This window comes from Cibotium barometz, chromosome 26 (genome assembly GCF_041138505.1).
Source record: "Cibotium barometz isolate CiBa-2024 chromosome 26, ASM4113850v1, whole genome shotgun sequence".
In the NCBI taxonomy this organism is placed as follows: domain Eukaryota; kingdom Viridiplantae; phylum Streptophyta; class Polypodiopsida; order Cyatheales; family Cibotiaceae; genus Cibotium; species Cibotium barometz.
This window is the reverse complement of record NC_141071.1, coordinates 43539260-43545259: the sequence shown is the minus strand read 5'-3', so window position 1 is coordinate 43545259 and position 6000 is coordinate 43539260.

The window sequence follows — 6000 nt, the reverse complement described above, 5'->3', positions numbered from 1 at the left end:
TCTAGAAACTAGTTGGACTTAGTTAGTGGATTCCCTTACCTATAAATAGACCCTAATTCTTTTGTATTCTCATCTGTGAGCTATACCATGCCAGTATTACATTAAAATAATCATATTTTCTATTATCTCTTAAAAATACTCAACTTTTGGGGAGCTTGGAGCTTCTCTCTCTCTTCAACAACTCTTGGAGCTCTCTTCTCCACTTGGTAAACCAATTGATTAGTTTGGGGCTTCACTTCTATAAAAAGAGGCAAGCTAATCTTTGTGAGGTAAGAATGAATTTTATGGTTTTTTGTTAATTTTCTCAAATGACTTCTCTTCTCAACCCCTCTCAAGCTTGAGAAGTTTCTAATTGGTTGTTTTAAATTCAAATCAAGCTTTCGCTAAGAATTTTAATGTGTAATCAAGAAAAAATTAATCTTTATGCTTATTTAGAATGCTTTCTTATGTATATCTCTCTCTCCAAAAGAATACTCATTCCTATGGCTAATTCTTTAGCAAAAGAATGCTTCTCATTGATAAATTCTTATTTCAAAACCAAACTCTAAGCTTGTTAAGTTAGAGGATAAAAAATTGGTATTTTTAATGCTTTTATGTTAACAAAATAATGGTAAATTCTTTTAGATTATTTATAAGTAGTTAAAAAACTACTTTAATTGATTCTAAATGAGAAAGAGATAATCCTATCAATTTGGGAAAAGAGGAATAATGGAAATAGCTTAATCTAGGTAGAATAATCATAATTAAGTTTATGATTATGGTTAAACTTATGATTTAAATTCATAGATTAGATTTAAGCTTAAGAATAGATCTTCTATCATAATTGTATTACAATGTTTTATTCTTTTAAGAGAAAATTAAAAATTATGTGTAATAGCAGTGAAGCTATGGTAAAACTTTTAGAAAATAATATATATCTTATTTTTATGCATAATGCTAAAAGAGGACTTCCTACCATATTCTAAGATTGGACATCCTATGCAAAAAGAATGATTTTCATCATATTCATGAAAAAATAAATTTTTAGTATTTATGCATAATTATTTAATTAAAAAAAGAGAAAATTTTGATAAACTTTTTTTTTGAATGCAAAAAGAGGAATTCCCATGATAATTAAGATCCAAGTAATTAAATGATAAAAGAGGAATTTTTGGTATATTAATATAATGGATATTTTTATTTAATTTAAAGAGAAATTTTAGATAAATTTATTTTATGCATAAGAAATTGTTAAATGATAAAAGAGAAATTCCCATGACATTTGGAATTCAATCATTTAAATGGTAAAAGAGAAATTTTTGGCATATTTGAAATAATGGATATTTTTATTTAATTTAAAAAAGAGCAATTTTAGATAAATTTATTTTATGATAGAAGAGGAATTTCCATGACATTTGGAATTCAATCATTTAAATGCAAAAAGTGAAATTTTAAGTATATTTAAAAAAATTAGATATTTATATTTAATTAAAAGAAGAATTTTTATGGTATTTTAAGTAGAGAAGGTTTAAATTAAATTTTGGTGACAAAAGAGGAATTTTCACCATACTTCCACCTAGAGAATTAGGGTTGATAATTAAATTGGTAGAAAGAATATTCTTAGATATTTTATGTGGATAAATCACCAAATTGATATTTACCCAAAATTAGATTAATGGAAGAAGAGTATTTTTATAAAAATTTGATATTCTCATATAGAACCATTTCTTAATCTATTATGGTTAGGAAGGAATGAAATTCATAAAGTTGAAATTTTCCTTATGGTTAGAAGTTCAGTAGATGTTTATCTGAAGAAAATCCTTGGAATCAAAGTTAGAAGTAAACCGAATAATTTTGGTTAGATCATGACTGTGAGAATGGTGGGCCAGTAAACTACTTGCCCATCTCTCGATCTAAAGGCAAAAACCTCGTGACCAATTCCAGTTCTTAATACAAAGAATAGACTACCATTCAATTAGCATAGTTTTCCCTTGACCGAAATCACCAAGAATCTAGTTGAAAATTCAATCAAATGATGGGTATATTACCCTGATGAGAGATCAATGATTCTCATTAAGAAAATCTAGATTAAGGGAAAAGGCTTTTGTGGAACCAATCTTGAACCGGGAATTCTACTTGCATAGAACCTCTATTTTCTTTTAAAGGACTGTTTTACGCCAGAATGCTGGAGGAAGCATTTGGTATGTGTTTAACTAAGAAGAGACTCATTGCAACAGCTGGCGAGGAGTCGTCGAGGGATGTCGCTTGTGGCAAAGCCTACCGAGGTCTTGACCAGCTTTGGTATGGTTTAAATGGTTTGCTTTCGGTACGATGGGCGAGGATCGACGAAGCGGTCCCTGAGTGAAGTGCTAGGATACCTAACTAGGATCCTAGAGGGTTCTTACCAAGTGATGCACGGGCTCATGGTTGTTAGAACACCCATGCGTATGTCGAGAAAGATACGGATGGATTGAAAAGAATGACTTTTGTGAACTGAATTTTGATGTTGGTTGACCAGTTGGTCTTCAATAGAGAGTCTGGATGATATATTTTGTAAACAATGGACTCAATATTTTGGAGGATTATGATTAGTAATACTATGATTTCATGGAAAGATTGTTTTAAAGACAGCCAAATCTGTTATAATGGCAATTTCATATTGGGTGTGTAAGTGGTATGCCTACCTTAAATTTTGCTTGAAGCACCGACTAGGGGCCTGGGAACTCTTTTCCTCGGTACTCGGGCAAAACATAACCAAATTTTTATGAAGGAATCCCACCAATACAGTGGTTGGGCGGTTGGCTGGGGTTATAGGCTGGATCGTGGGATTCTGCGATACAAATAGTTACGATTAAGTTACGTTAGTTAGATTAAGTCCTAGGAAGACCCTTGTTCTATGGGAGGGAATCAACGGTTGTGCCTCGTCGTTAAAGAAGGAAAAAAGCGATGATTCTATGGACCAAGTGCAAGTCTCTTGTTTGATCTAACCATCTGACTTTTGGGTTTGGTTGGATCAGTTTGGATAGTTAACTCGTTAGATCAATTCTCTCGTTAGATGATTTTCATGGTGGAACCGCCCGTGCCTTCCGTGCATGGGAAGTTTTTTCGGGTTTGGTTTCAGAGGAACTGCTGGGTTAGTCTCTTGTCTAGATATCCGTGGGTGAGGCCCTGAGTGTGGATCCCTGCCCTGCACGAGAGGCTGACACCACTTCCGCTGCCAGCTCCCTCGGAGGGGGCATCGCGGAGGGGGTGGGGGGTCTCACACAAACAGCAAGCTCCAGAGAGCATGCTTAGCTTGGTTGAATGTCTTACAGGGGCACCGGTTGTGATTGAACCTCATAATGCCAAACCTAAAATAGCAACCAAGATACAAAGCCTAGAGGAGTACCACTTTTCCTTTCAAGAGGAAGACATACTCTCTACAGAAGAGTCATTTGAAATAGACTGTACGAACTATAGGCTTGAGAAAGCACGTGAGGAATTCAATAATTCCCTTACAAGATTAAAACAGTATCTCAAAACCTCATTTGGAGGAATGCTCTTGCACCTTTCATGGCTCATCTTGAGTTATACAAGGACATAACGAACTCCATAAAATAGGACTATGAGGATTCGCAAGTTTCCAAATAGCCCTCATTAAGAATTGTTAGAGGGCCAAGTGTGCGAGTGTACGCATTGGGTACTCGTAAAAAAACTGAGACAACAGAGTGAATGGGAATATGAAACATAAACAAGATCTAAAGCTGAAACAATAACCAAAACACCCATGGTTCCCTTGGAAGATTCTATCATGGTATGGTTGGATTTCCCTACAGGCAATGATGTTCAATGCAAACGCGCATTGATTAGCCCTCAAGTTATTTATAACATCATGACAATAGACACTTGGGTGTCATTGGGATAACCTAAACTTATCCCTGCAAGAAATAGTCTTGCAAGAGGAGCCAATGGACAAAACATTAAAGTTTTAGGTTACTTTAGATTTACTACTCAAACAATCGATGGCGATATGGAATTTACATTTCATGTTACTCTAGATTCCCTTGAGTATGATTTCATCTTTGGTGGACCTTGGATAAGTGAATCGTTGTATTCACTAGATGAATCCATGCAAACAGCCACCTTGAACACTCTTGCAGGCAATGTACAATTGCTATTACGGGAGGAAGAAACCTTGCAGGAGAGCTGGAACTTCCAACATATCTTACTAAAAAGATCCCTAGGATTTTTGTTGGATTGGGAATTTCAAATAAAATCACCAAAGCTCAAGCACAACTTTATCCAACACGAGAACACAATCTCATGACCCTCGAGCTATGGGATTTGTTAGGTCAACCAATACTCATGGCACATCCTGAAAGGATTAACTTTACACAAGACTTGAACATGCCATGTTTGGGGTACTTTGAACATACACTGTATATTGAAACTAACCCCCTCACTTGCAAGTTTTTGTGGTTGAGTATGTGTTGGAAGAAGATTTAATCTTGGGGCATAAATGGACAGTTGTTGTGCTACCCAAGCACCACTGTGCTTTGCTAGCGATAGAGTCATCATGATGGTCAATGATAAAAAGTTGACAATACCATACTACAAGGAAGAGGATCCAATTTTAATGGATATCTATGATGCTGAACGCAAAAGGATACAAGCCTCTTCCATGAAAGCCCCTCTACACAATGACCTACCATCTACGTCAACAACCAACTTTGATAAAACATCTACTCCTTCAACCCCATCCTCACCTATGAAGTTCGATGCCAAGACCTCCCAATCAACATCTATTCCTGAAGAAGTTCCCACAGCTAAACCATCTATCTCTAACAAGGAACTCAAAGGAAAGACCCCAGAGCCTATGCATCTTCATCAACAAACCTCACCAAAGGAGACAACCACATCCACTCCACAAGAGACTCTAACCTCATCATCATCAACAATGTCCATGAGTCTTAAACTTGCAGCCTCAGTGCCAAACAAAGTCAAGGAGGGCCCAACACCTTCCACACCAACCCAAAATAAAACTCCACCAAGACTACCACAATAACGATATCTTAATAGTATCAAAATGTGGGTGGAGAGGTAGCTACTTACTTGTAGCTCAAGGCTACTATGAAGGTGCCAATCAAATTTGGGTGCCTCGACAATCAAAACCTCTTCCTCAATGCAGCACCTCAAAAGCCAATGAAGAAGAAGAGGACTCCACAACATCGGCATGGTTGGAGTTATGGGCATTGGTGAGCACATTCTATGAGAGTTTGGATGCCAATGGAGTATTGGATGCTTGAACAAGTGAATTGGGGCAAGTGGGAAGCCATTGGTCATTAAGAAGGATACTTGGGCAAGATTCAGCAGAATTATCAAAATCCTAATTCAGTCAAAATCATTTAGGACTGAATTAAAGGTGATTATATAAGCCCTTAGTACTTCCCTAGACCTACCCAACAAGCCCTTAACTTTTGAAATCCGATATTCCTTTAGGGTGGAAATTAGGGTTTTACCAAGATTGATAAACCCTAATTAAATCATAGGGAGTTTGTGGTCTCATAGATCTAATCACATAGGCTTGTAGAACTCATCAAGGGATTTGATTTGAGCAAGAAAGTTTTGAATTCCAATATCTCTAGCTCAAGATATAGCCAAAATACGATTTCAGCATATAACCCTGAGAACCCTAAAACAGAGAGTAGTAGCACACTTCAAATCTTTTGGATCTTTGCATATGGGTTTAGAGTATCTCATTAGATCTCTATCAAGCTATAGATCTCTTTAATCCGACAAACCTTCCCCAATCTATCACCATTTTTCCAAAAACAGGGATTTTATGGCACCGAAACCCAAGGGACGACCGAGGCGTAATGCATTGGCCCCTCCGAGGAAGTAGAAGGGGAGGAGGCAATGGAGCATGGCATTTTGGATGTGCCGGAGGAAACTTTTGGGCAAGCTTCAAGAGAAGTGGAGGAAGAAATGAATGTTGGGAGTGCCCCGAAGAATACCACACAATCCTCACACTCCATCTCCAAT